General features: G+C 40.9%; 1 pseudogene; it reads right to left on the bottom strand.

Moving 5' to 3' along the window:
- Nucleotides 1-5,047: 5,047 nt before the first annotated feature.
- Nucleotides 5,048-6,340, bottom strand: LOC129676993 (tubulin beta chain-like; annotated as a pseudogene).
- Nucleotides 6,341-14,096: the final 7,756 nt, after the last annotated feature.

Consider the following 14,096-nt stretch of genomic DNA (forward strand, 5'->3'; position numbering starts at 1 on the left):
CATCCCTATTCCACCCTCCCTTCCTCCTCTCCTCCTATGCCCCTTCACAAGTCCTTTGATAGGGGAGGTCCCCTCCCCTTCCCTCTAATCCTAGTCTATCTGTTCTGATCAGGACTAGCTTGTCCTCTTCTTCTGTGGCCTGGTAAGGCTGTTCCCCCCTCAGGAAGGTGATCAAAGAACAAGCCACTGAGTTCATCTCAGAGACGGACCCTGTTTCCCATTACTAGGGAACCTACTTGGATCTGAGCTGCTGCACCCAGGTTACCTTCTTTTTTAAAATTTTTATTAATTACAGTTTATTCACTTTGTATCCCAGCTATTGCCCCTTTCCTCATCCCCTTTTCTCCTATACCCCTCCTCCAGTCTAATGATAGGGGAGGTCCAGGCTACCTTCTTCTCCCAAGTTCTGGGATTACAAATGTGCTCCATCATGCCACTCAAGTAATTCTGTTCACAGGTATCTCATAGAGATTACCCTAGTTTAAAGACAGATTTTGTTTACTCTTTGTGTACGTGTATTTGTTTTAATGTATATGTGTTTGTGTTCATCTGTGTGTGTGAGTGCACATGCCTGTTTGTGTGTGTATGAGGAGTGTGTGCACATGAATGAGGTGCATTGCTGAAGTCAGTACTATCAAATCTCTTGGCTCTAGATTTACAGATGGTTCTAAGCCACCTGGTATAGGTGTTAGGAACCAAACTCAGGTCACCTTCAAAGAAACTATGAGCTTTTGGGCCCTGAGACAGTTCCTCATTCCCAAGATTATCCTAGTTTTGTACCAAGGGGCCAAAGACAGCACCAGAGGAATTTCTGCAGCTCAAGACCCATTTTTTCTTAGAATCAAATTAAAGTTTTACCAGAAGTATAGAAGTTATTTCTCTTGTTCACCAATACCCACCATTGTCCAGCTAGAAAGATTTTACTAATCTGATGTGCAAAAGGGGACCTTCTTTAATTTGTATTTGTGAACTAATAATGATGTTGGTTGTTTTCTCACATGTAAAGGGACCCTCTCACAGAACTGTTGGATAATATTTGTTGGCAAGTTTTCTACTGGGCTGTCTTTGACTTGTGGGAGTTCTTAATATACTTTGCATGCTAATGTTTTGTCAGTTAGATATATTACAATAGCTTTTTGCATCTGTGTCACATCTTTTATTTTTATTCAATACATTCTTTGTCACACATTAATTTAAAAATTTATATGCAGTCAAATTGATCAACAGTTTTGTGATTGGTATCTTTTATGTCTTAACAAATCTCTTCCTACTCTAGGTCCAAAAGATATTTTCTTTTAAAACTTGAAAATAGAACTCATTACTGTGATGAATTTAAAATATACTCAAGATTGAGAAAAACAAAGTTTAAAGCATTCCCTTCATTTTAACAATCAACTTCATACCACTTTTGCATTAACTGTTTTTTCCTTGTATCTCTGAGACTTTTCTGGACCATTAGAAAAAAAAAAAACCTCTCAGATTTTATATCATCAACCCAATATTTGTGTACTGTTTTATGTTATCTTGACACAAGCTATAGTCATCTGAGAAGAGGGAGCTCAACTGAAAAAAAAAACAACAACAACAACAACAAAACTCCATAAGATTGGGATTCAGGCAAGCCTGTAGAGAATTTTCTTAGTTACTGATTGATGTAAAAGGGCCTAGCCCACTGTGGTTCTAGGTTTATAAGAAAGAAGACTGAGCAATCCATAAAGGGCAAGCCAGTAAGCACTCCTCCATGGCCTATGCATCATTGTATTTCCTGGAATCTCTAGATTTAATGAGGGCCAGTTTTTTTTGATATTGTATCTCCAAATATCTAGGACATGTCTGATTTCTTTATGAATTAAAATATTTCAAGGCTATGAGTAACATGATTTATTTTTTAAAAGATATCAACTCTTATACTTTTTGTCACTATTATGAAGAGTGATTTAATTTCCAAAATGTGCATTATGTTGAAACCTATAACTACAGTGCTTTGGATGCTAGTTACGAAGATCATTTTACCTGAGGAGTTTGGGAAGAACCTAGATATGAGAGGGGGGAATGGAGTGGAAAGACAGGAAGAGAAAGAAAGAGAAAAAATAAAAGATATAGAGAGACAGAGAGATAAAGAGAAATAAAGCAATGGGGAGAGGGCAAAAAAGTGTGAGAGAGAATGAAGTGTCTAAAATTTTTCTTGCTTATTGTTGCTTTTATTGTATATAAAGTTGTTGATACTTACGTTAACTTTCTGTTTCTATGTTCAGTGTATCTATAAAGCAGGAATTTAAATATTTATTTGTAAATTACCTTGCATTATCTGTGCAGACAAATACTTTAATGGTAAATAATGACTCTTTTTAAACTATCTTATTTTGTCTCATTGCACTGGGTAGGACTTTCAGAACAAGTTCAGTAGGAGTTATGGTGATAGACTTCTTTATTTGTCTCTAAACTTTAAAAAAGCTGTTTCTAATGGTTCACCACTTGTAATATGTGTTGTAGGTTTTGAGTGGAGGGATATTTGAGAGGTTAAATTAATTAATTTTGAAATACTTCATTTTTTTTCATTATGAACACACAGTACTTTGTAAACTACTTTTTTCCCTATCTATTTAGCTACTATGTAGCTTAAAATGTATACGAATAGGCTAAATATAGACTAAATAATTTTCTCTTTTGTGATTATCTCATAAATTGCCATTTTTCTTTTTTCCTGTTTTTTTGTTTGTTTGTTTGTTTGGTTTTTTTTTTTTTTTTCGAGACAGGTTTTCTCTGTGTAGCCTTGGCTATTCTGGACTTGCTTTGTACACAATGGAGCTTGTGGACCATGCCTCCAGGGCAATTGGCATGGGACTAGTGAGATGGAGCATGTTCAAACTTTGGAAATCTCAAATTTGAGATTTAAAACCTCATCTTGAGAATGGAAGGCATAGGGCAAAGCTCTCTCCTTGTTTCCGTGCCTGCCTCAGGAGCAAATGACACAAGTCTAAGGTAGGTTTTATGTGGTCAGCCACGTGAGCTTGCCACTTTTTATTTTTTCTCATGCAAATAGAGCATTCCCAGCATCCTAAGTCTCAGCCAATGAGTCACATTCATACTCAAAGCCTCTCCCCACTGCCCAGGATTTATAAATTCCTGTTACACATGAAATAAAATGACAAGCACATCTACTTCACCGAAGGACTTCTGAGACTGGCTGTTTGTTCTGAGCTGTCGCACTAGGGAGGGAAAGTCTTCCTTTCTCTCCAAAAATTTCATCGCTGGACCCCCAGGTTCAACTGCTGGCTAGGCAGTCACTGCAGAGTCCCCCACCCCCATCACCGCTAGAACTTGCCTGGCTGCTGTGAACTAATGCTGTTCATCCTTAGTCCTTCTCAGTGCCAATATGTGGGAGCGAGCTGCCGGCTGTTTCTGTTGCCTCCTGACTTGGCCTCAGGGCTTTCAGCTCCCACTGCTACCTGGTGTGGTGCCCACAGCCCAGCTAAAAGAGCAGCAACACTTACTGTGGAGAAAATCTCTTTTCCATACCCGCGGCTGGACCCGAAATCTTGTGACACGGACTTTGTTCTGCACTCACTCTGGACTGCACGCTTCATCCTTTTTGATCCTTGGACTTTCTGGCAGAGAAGCACACACTTCCAGCTCAGTGTTCTGGTGGCATCAACAGCCTTTCCAGAAGACGTGGAACCACGGTAGACCAAGCTAGCCTCAAACTTACAACAATCTGCCTGTCTCTGACTCCCTGAGTGCTGGGATTAAAGGCATGCACCACCATTCCTGGCTGTGCCAATTTTTCACATTTTCATATGAAAACATATTTCATTCTGATTCTCTGCCCTTTATCCTGTATCCCCTCCTTTATTTTGTTCTATTGCCTTTCCCACTCCTCTACGTGAAGCCTCTTTTTTTTTTTTCTGGTTTCACTGTCCCCTTTCTTGAGTCCAGGCATTTAACTATATTCACTTCACCTGCGAGAGAGACGAACTATATGTGTTGTATAATCCTGGGATATATTGTTTAGTAATGTTCTCTACATCTATCAGTTTCCCTGGAAATTTCATTATTCATTTTTTTTCTTTTATCTCAATTCCCATTTATTTTTTGGCTCTTGAGGCAGTGTCATCTTTAAAAAACAAAACAAAACAACAACAACAAAAACAAAAAAACAACAAAACAAAACAAAAAAACAAGTTCAATGCAAAACAGAAAGGTAGGGTCATAACCAAACCAAGGGCAGGTGGAAAATGGCAGAAGCAAAGATGGCACCTCCCCTCTGGGGAGTGTCCTAAACACCCATGTGGCAGCATACCTTTCCAAGTTTGGAGTTAAGTGGAATGGGCAATTTCTGGACATTCAGGGACCAAGGCTCTGCCTACCAGCTTTGCTACATCTTTTGGAGAAAGGAGGAACAGTGAAGGGAAGACACCCCCCAATGGCAGCTTTGGTTCAGGACAGCTGGGAGGCTATAAATGGAGATAATACTGTTAATACCTCTGAGGCAGAGAGATGAAGCAGAAACAAACAAACAAACAAACAAACAAACAAAAACCCTGTTGATTGAAAACATCAGTGGATTTCCTTGTTTAAATGGCCTCGACTGGAAAACCCCACCTCTCTCTTCCTAGTGACTTCTACCTATGCTTTTATCCTCCATTCCCCAACCCACTACTTAGCTTTCTATGGCAGTGGCCACTATCTGGGTTCTCAGTACTGGGCTGGTTCTATATACAATCTGGAAAAGAACTCAGGTTCTTAGAGAATATGTTGGAAGAATATTAACTGGACAGTTATGAAAAACAGAAGGAAATATGGGGCAACACTCAAAAGGACAGATACCTAGGTTTGTCAGAGTGGAAAGAGAAAGGAGCCATTCTACAAAGAAATATTTATTGAGTGCCTACTATGTGCCAGGTACTATTAACCCCCCCAGTAAAAAAAAAAAAACACACAAAACAACAGGACAGAGGCAGCAGAACAAAACTCTGAATGAGGAAAATGGATAGGTGGAGAAAGCTGAGGGAACTAAGCAGCCTGAGGTGAGTCAGGGCTTTCTGCCTTAGGCCTCTTCTGCTTCCACGCCAAAATCTTCTTCCTCTACTGCAGTGGCATCCTGGTACTGCTGCTACTTGGAGACAAGGTCATTCATGTTGTTCTCAGCTTCAGTGAACTCTACCTCGTCCATGTCCCCACCTGTGTACCCATGGAGGAAGCCAGCAGAACTTTGCCGTGAACTGCTCTGAGATGTGCTTGAAGAGCTCCTAGATGGCTGGGCTATTTCCAGTGAAGGTGGCTGCCATCTTGAGGCCACATGGTGGGATGTCACAGACAACCATCTTGATATTGTTGGGTATCCATTTCCATGAAGTCCCTGTTATTCTCATTCTGCACATTGAACACCTGCTCCTCTACCTCCTTCATGGACATTCATCCATAGAAGGCAGCTGCAACAGTGAGATATTGACCATGGCATGGGTCACAGGCAACCATAATGTTCTTGGCATTGAAGACCTGCTGAGTTACTTCAGGCACAGTAGGGCTTGATACTGCTGGCTTCCACAGCTGGTGAGAGGGGCAAAGCCAGGCATAAAGAAGTAGAGACATAGGAAGGGCACCCTGGTGACAGCCAGCTTTCGAAGGTCAGCATTAAGCTGGCCTAGGCATCAGAGGCAGGTGGTGACACAACTCATGGTGGCTGAGACTAGGTGATTCGGGTCTCCGTAGGTTGGTGTGGTGAGCTTGAGAGTATGGAAGTAGATATCATAGAGTCTCATTGCCAATGCAGTAGGTCTCATTAGTGTTCTTGACCAAATGATGGACAGACAAGGTTGCATTGTAGGGCTCAACCAGTGTCATACACTTGGGGTGAGGGTACTACATTGAAGGTATTCATGGTGCGGTCAGGAATTCTTGGATCTTGCTGATGAGCAGCATGCCCATTCCTACACCCAGTGAGTGGGTCAGCTGAAAGTCTTGTAGGCAGTCACAGCTCTATGACTCATTCAGCACCACATCAAAGACAGAGTCAACCAGCTCAGCATTGTTGGCGTAATGGCCCTTAGCCCAGTTGTTGCCTGCCCAAGACTGACCAAAAATGAAGTTGTCCAGTCTGAAGATCTGGCCAAAAGGACCTGACTGAATGGAGTCCATTGTCCTGGGTTCTAGATCCACCAAGATAGCTCAAGGAAATACTTGCCACCTGTGGCTTCATTGTAGTACACAGAGATTTGGTCCACTGCAGGCCACTGTCCCCATGGTAGGTACCAGTGGGGTCGATTCTGAACTCATTGCTTATCACCTCCCAGAACTTAGCACCAATCTGGTTGCCATTACTGTGCACAATTTCCCTCATGGCTAAGGTTTACTGTAATAAAGTTTTGCTGGTTTCAATGCAGACACTGAGCAAGAAAAGATAATTTATGTGTCCCTCCCCCGCTCTTCTGGGCTGATCTCAGACTGAAAGGATGGAATGCAGCCCTGGAGGCTGCAGCGGGAAGATGCAAGCACAACCTCAGGAAGGTTCTAAGAACTATTCATTTTTTTTCTTGATGGCTTGTTTTTGTTTCTTTTCCTATTGTGTAATAAAATGCTTTGACAAATCAACTTAAGGGCTTATTCTGTATCAGAGTTCAAAGACATAATCCATTATAGCAGAAAAGTCAGGCAGAGGGGCTCAAAGCAGCTGGTCACATCTTATTTAAAATCAGAAAACAGCAAGAAATGACAAGATATATCTGTTTCACTCCCTTTCTCCTCTTACATAGTTTAGCATCCCATCTAGGGAATGGTGCTGCCCATAGTAGGTAGATTTTCCCACCTCAAGTAATTTGATCAAGATAGTGCCTCAGTGACATTTGCATTCCTTCTTTTGAGAACCATTTGTTCAGATCATTGGCAAGTGTTTTGAGTAATAGCTTGTTTTGTGGGGTTTAATTTTTGCACTTATTTACGTATTTTAAATATTAACCTCTAGTATGAAGTATAGTTGGCAGATCTCCCATTCAATAGGCTGTCTGTTGATTCTGTTAATAGTTTCTTGTGTTGTGAAGAACACTTAATTTAGGGAACACAAATCAGAAGCAAAATTATAAAAAAATTAAAGGTTAAATCTTTCTTAAACAATGAGGATAAATACTGCTTGCCTAATCACTTTAAAATAAATTTGTAGTTTAGCTAACCTTTTGGTATTCATCTAAATAATGTTGATAATTTTTTCTGGTGTGTTTACATTTGTGAAATAAATTTTTTAATGTATGTATTTTTCAAGGATACTGTTGTTTGGTTTCTTAAATTATTATTATAAAATATTCAATATTTTCTAGTTTTTTGGTCTACATAGTATTTAAGGGAGGTACATTGATATTTCTTTTTCTTTTTTTTTTTTTTTTGGTGTGCATTGATATTCCTGATCAAGACTGGGAATTTATTGATGTTTTTCTTATGACTACATTAATGTATATATTCAGGATTATTAAATATTCAAACTAATTTTAAAATTCAAATGCATCTATTTTTAAAAAATAGTTACAGAGAATTTATTCTAGCTAATTTTTATTCTAGCTGTGCATCTTTTCTTGCTGTTTTAACACAATCTTTTGTATCATTATAGTTTAAGTTTGGCTTGCCAAGTACTTCAGCCAATTTAAGTGTAATCTGAAAATTTCTATTTTTTCAAACAGTGGAATATAGTCCATTATTACTAGGTGGGAATGATGTTTAAATATATTGTCATTCAAGGGAATATTTTTATTTTGATCTGTCTCCTTTACTATCTGCTATCTGAACAAGGTTTTGTATAGGCCCTTGGTTTCCTCTATTGCTTTGCAGTCTAATCCTGGGAAAGTAGGATAGATCCTGCCTTTTCCATTTGTTCTGTAAGCAATTATAATTAATTGATTAGTTTGTTGGCCAAACCAAGTGGGACTGTATACAAACTAATGGGTTGAAAGCTTAATATGACTCTATTTACTTTTTCTTGCTGGGTAACAAATTACTACAAACTTATTAGCTTTAAAACATCTATTTATTGCCTCACAGAAGGGCTTCTGACAGGCCCACCTGGGTTCTCTGCTTAATGTCTCATAGGATTGAAATTGGGGTGTCTGAAGAATGGCTCTCATTTTGTAGGCTTACCTTTTGAGGTTGATGACAGAATACAGTTTTTTGCTTGTGGTTAGGCAATCGTCTTTCTCAGCCTGAGTATGTGACCGTATTCATCTGCCCATCATTGACTATGCATCAAATTCCCCTTGTGTTTTGAGTTCTTAACTTTCTCTCCTGTTTCATGCCAGAGAAAACCTTGCTCATTAACAGATGTCTGATTTTGTCAGACCCAGTGCAGTACAGAGTCTCTACTGCACTGCTCACAGATAGGCTCCTCTGATATCTGCAGAATTTCTTTTTTTTAACATTTAAAAAAATTATTATTTATTACAGTTTTTTTTCACTTTGTATCCTGGTTGTAGCCTCCTTCCTCATCTTCTCCCATTCCCACCCTTCCTCCCTCTTCTCCTCCTATGTCTCTCCCCTAGTCCACTGATAGGTGAAGTCCCCCTCCCCTACTATCTGACCCTAGCCTATCAGGTCTCATCAGGGCTGGCTGTGGCCTGGCAAGGCTGCACCCCCAAGGGGAGGGGATCAAAGAGCTGCCACTGAGTTCATTTCGGAGATAGCTCCTGCTCCCCTTACTAGGGTATCCGCTTGGAGACTGAGGTGCCTATAGGCTACATCTGAGCAGGGGATCTAAGTCCTTTCCATGCATAGTCCTTGGTTTGAGTATCAGTCTCTGTGAAGACCCCTGGGCCCAGGTTTTTGGGTCTGCTAGTCTCTTGGTGAAGTTCCTGTCTCCTCCAGGTCTTTATATCTCCCCCTTCTTCCATAACTTTCCCTGAACTCTGCCCAAAGTTTGGCTATGAGTTTCATCATTTGTTTTGATACCCTGCAGGGTGGTCTTCAGGTAGGCTCCAGTCTTGCTCCCTGTCTTCTCCCACTTCCAATGTCTACCCTGTTAGCCCTTGTGAATGAGGATTGAGCATCTTTCTAGAGTCCTTCTTTTTGTTTATCTTCTTTAGGACTATAGATTTTAGTATGTTTATCATATATTATATGTTTACTATCCAATTATAAGTCAGTATATACAAGAGAAACACTTAAAGAAATGTTCAACGTCCTTAGGCATCAGGGAAATGCAAATCAAAATGACCCTGAGATTTCACCTTACAACCATCAGAATGGCTAGGATCAAAAACTCAAGTGACAGCACATGATGAAGAGGATGTGGAGAAAGAGGAACCCTCCTCCATTGGTGGTGGGAATATAAACTTGTACAACCACTAAGGAAATCAATCTGGCACTTTCTCAGACAAATAGGAATAGTGCTAACCTCAAGATCCAGCTATACCACTCCTAGGGATATATCTGAAATATGCTCAGCTGTACATCAAGGACATTTGCTCAACCATGGTCATAGCAGCTTTATTTGTAATAGCCAGAATCTGGTAACAAACTAGATGTCCCTCAACTGAAGAATGGATACAGAAATTGTGGTACATTTACACATTGGAATATTACTCAGTAATTAAAAGGAAGGAAACCATGAAATTTGTAGGCAAATGGATAGAACTAGAAAAGATCATCCTGAATGAAGTAACCCAGAAGCAGAATTTCTTTATTGCAGTGTCTGAAACAGCACTTGGGGGACCAGAGCTTAGAAATGGGCTCCCCACAATGATGGGGAGACCTGATAGCTGAATTGATCTGAAAAAGAGAAATAAGAGGCATTTTGATTCTGAGAACAAAGAGAAAAGAGCTCCCCTGGTTTTTTGTTTGTTTGTTTTTTTAGAAACACCGATTAGATGGAGAGCTGAAGGAGAGTGGCTCTCACTGCTGGTGGGAGAATGTTTGCTTTGCAGTCAGACCTAACTTGCTGCCTCTAAACTTCACCCTCATGGGCCAGTCATTTACCATATTGTGTGTTATTTTCACTGTAAAATGGAAACAATCCAGTCTTGCCATGTCTTAAAGGCATCTACTTTCTTATGAAAGCCCACATTCTCAAAAGGTATCTTTCAGAAATGTGTTGATGTGAATAAAAGGAGCGTAGGTTTAAAGCACTGTAAACTCACAATTAATTATTTTCCCGTAGCAGCTTAAATCATATACGTTTTTAAAAATAGCTCTAGAGATTATTTGTTATTTCACCTCAAAAATAATAATTTGGCTGACTAAAACAGACAAAGTTAAACCACAACAATATTATAACATATTAAAACCGACTGTCAATAAAAATAAATGACAGCTATCAACAAGCAAAAGAAAAGATGAAGTAATTTTAGCAGCCTGTTACCCTTTCAAAACAGACTTAATATTAACTTATTCTTTGTGCTGGGAGATTAATGAATGGGAGTAGGTGGTATCATGTGTGTCCTCCACTAAGCTATGGCTCCCAGGTTCATCTGTGTTGGAAGAATGAGTGCAAGAGAAGAGATACCTTCCCAATGGAGCCTCCACACTCCCTTGTCTTAAGTCTCTGTTTGCTATTGTGACAGAGTATCAACGTCTGGGTAATCTATAACAGCTTAATGTTATGGAGGCTGTGAAGTTCAATATCAAGATGTAACCTTACCGTGGCAGACATTGACAGAGGAGGTGAACTCCCTATTGTATGGTGAACTTATTTTCTGTGATAGCAGCATGAGTCTGTAAGTCCTCCCTCATGGCTTGATTATTTCACCCAAGATCCCACCTCCCAACATGCTGAACTTGGCACTAAATTTCCAACACATTTTCTTTAGGGACACGTTCAAATCATTAAGCTCCATCTGTGGCAAAATGGTGACTTTAGGACATTCAGCTTTTCCTTTATCTATAGTTTTACTCTCCAATACTGTAGTTATCTGTGTTCAACTGTGGTCTCAAAATTTGGATGGCAAATTCCAAAATTAAACCACTCACAAGCTTTAACAATTTCTTTATGTACGCATGTAGGCATGTTCTGTGTACCGTGCGCATGTAGTGCTCAGGGAGACCAGAAGAGGACATCACAGCCCTTGAAACTGGAGTTACAGGCAGTTGTAATTTCTCTGATGTGGGTGCTGGGAAGCAAGTCTAGGTTCTCTGGAAGAGTGGCCAATGCTTTTAACCACAGTGCTGTCTCTGTAGTTCTAACACACAAAATTTAAATGATATATCATTCTGAGTAGAGTGACAGAATCTTAAGCCTTCCCACTCCAATTCACTTGGGCCACAAATTATCCCTTTACATGTCATGTCCACAAAGTAAATGCTACCCATCACATCAATTGTGGCATCATACTGCTTGTATTTATGGCATCCTTTGTTTAGTTAAAAACAGTACAAGGTACAAGAGTAATAATAGTGCAGTCTTATTATAATGTATCATTATTCACCATGTGCAATATTTATGTTAAAAATTATCACAGGTATGTGTAAGAAATGGCAAAGCATTTATAGGGATCAGTACTATCCATGGTCTTAAGTTTGTCTGTCTGTCTGTCTGTCTGTATCTCTGGCAGGTAAAGAACAACACGGTGCAGGCACTTAGCTCAGTACCCAGAACATAAGAGCATCATACTTGTTTTTCTTAAGCTATATCTGCTGGGTGCAGCTCTCAGAACCATGGAGTCCCGCGGTTTTATCAGTTCAGCTAGAGATAACTGGTTGTACCTTGGAGCAGTATCTGAGGTCTGCTCCAATGGCTCTCAGGCTTTTGTAGGTCTGAGGTTGGAGCTGTGTGCCCCAGTACCCTAGCTGTAATCAATGACAGGTGAGCACAGCACTCATGCATGTAGTAGGAGGCCAGAGCCTAGAGCCTGAGGGAACCCAGAAACTTTTCTGGAGCTAGGTGTCCTGAGGGTTGGACCTGATGTTTTCCCTCAGTCTGTGGTATTTTGCGGTCTGCAGTTTTGTCTGGGATGACAAGTAGAGCAAGCAGGCACAGGCCTGTGGCTCCACCTTGCTGGCGACTGGGTGCCTGGGAGCCTTCAGGAACCTGGGAACTTTCTCTATAAGTTTTTTTTGGGGGGGGCGCGAGTGCTCTGAGGTCAGACCTGCTGTCCCCCTCACTGTGGGTTTCCACCTGACAGAGAAACTCAGTCTCTGGTGCCCTGGGGCCCTCAGTTTTGTCTGGGATGGTGAGTCAGGCATAGAGGCAGGACTCTGTTGGTGACTGCACACCCCACTCTGGGCTGGCGGCAAGGCGCCTGCTGGACCTGGGTCCTTTTCCAGGGATTGTCTGGGTGACCTAAGGAAGGTCAGTCCTGATCACTTCCTGCACTGTGGGGTTTTTCTCTCAACTGGAAATTCCAGTCTCTGGTGTTGTGGGGCCCACAGTTCAGTCTGAGACAGTGATCAGAGCATGGTGATGGCGTGTGGCTCTGGGCTGGTGACTGAGCACCTGGCGGGACCCAGGAACTCTTCTGTGGTTTAGCTGGGTGACCTGAAGCCGATTGAATCCCACACTGTGGGGTTTCCTCTCACCTGGGAAATATAATTGCTGGAGTTTTAGGGCCCAGAGTTCTGTCTGCTGGTCACTGTGCAGACCCTGCTGTGCTGTTGATCAGAAAGAGTGTCCTCCTGGCGCCACCATCTTGGATCCCTCCTCCATACTTGTTTTTGTTGTTATTATCATTCACTTTCTCATTCAGCTCTTCCAACTTTTCTTTATGGGTAACCTTTCTTTTGACATCTTTTTGATATTATCCAAGTATTTTTATTTTCATTTTCTAAAATTAAGAGCCCATTCAACTCTCCCAGGAATCAAGTTAGAGAATGTAATATGATAGCTGCTGAAATATGTCCATCCCTGCTACCCAAGCTCCATACCTGGTGTTGGCCTTTCCCTTGTGCAGAGTTAATTAAGCTGACTTCCACAAGATAGTAGTTGCAATTTCTTCCTCCTGTGCTCCCGGCTTAGTTTTCAGCTTCACTGGATTTTAATCAAAGGCTATCATGAGATGTGTTTGTGATCCTGGGGATCTGATAGATAATATGACCAGAGGGAGAGGTCAGAACAGCCCCAGAAGGTGCAGGAAGCCAATTTAATTATAACCATACTATCAGGCTGGTGTTCCTTGGGGTTGTCTATGTCCTGCCTGACCAGGGCACTGGGTAGCTTTGCAAGGAGTCCAAGGAGTGGGAAGAAGCTGGCATTGACGGGATTACAAAACATATACCTGCATTGGCTTTCTGAGAATGAGGCAAAGCTTGGGAAAATGTGATTGACTTGGCATTGGCTGGGAGCCACCCTAGGTCTGGCAAGACCTTCAGTCTGAGCTTCAGTGGGCTTGCCTTGAGAGTTCAGATCCCTTCATCTTTGGAAGCCCCCAGGAGTGTCTTCCTGGGGCTTCCAAGCTAATGAGAAATCTGAGGTCCAGTGGGGATGGTTATTAGGCAAAGAAATAGCTAATTATCTCCACCACTTGCTGAATGCCTCCCATAAGGCAGGCACTTTGGCTCAGATAACTGTAATACCCATTTTATGGACAAGGAAATGGAGGTTTGAAGAGCTCACATGGCTTGCCAAATATACAGCACATAAACAGTGAAGCTGTGTAATTTTTTTCGGTGTTTTATTGCAAACATTTTTTAAAAAGATTTATTTATTTATTATGAACACAAGGATCTCATTATGCACCAGATCTCCTTATAGGTTGCTGTGAGCCACTATGTGGTTGCTGGGAATTGAACTCAGGACCTTTAGGAAGAACAGCCAGTGCTCTTAACCTCTTAACCTCTGAGCCATCGCTCCAGCCCCTATTGCAAACATTTTTGATGGTATTTCAAAAAGATAGTGGTTTGGAGACAAATACCATTATGGCTCCTAAATGAAATTAGTGATAATTCCTTAATTTACCCAAAATCTGCTTATTGCCCACACTTTCTAGTGTCTTTTTTTTTTTTTTTTTTTTTTTTTTTTAGTTTGGTGCTTGTATTGGGATCCCATATTGAAAGAGGTTGACAGTTCAACATTTCTTCTATCTGTAGATCACTTCCCCATCAACTTTCTCTTATTAGTATTTTTTCTTTTTCTTTCTTTTTTTACTTACTTACATATTTATTACAATTTATTCACTTTGTATCCCAGCTCT

Source organism: Psammomys obesus, unplaced genomic scaffold (assembly GCF_907164565.1).
Source record: "Psammomys obesus unplaced genomic scaffold, mPsaObe1.curated_primary_1811, whole genome shotgun sequence".
Classification (NCBI taxonomy): Eukaryota; Metazoa; Chordata; class Mammalia; order Rodentia; family Muridae; genus Psammomys; species Psammomys obesus.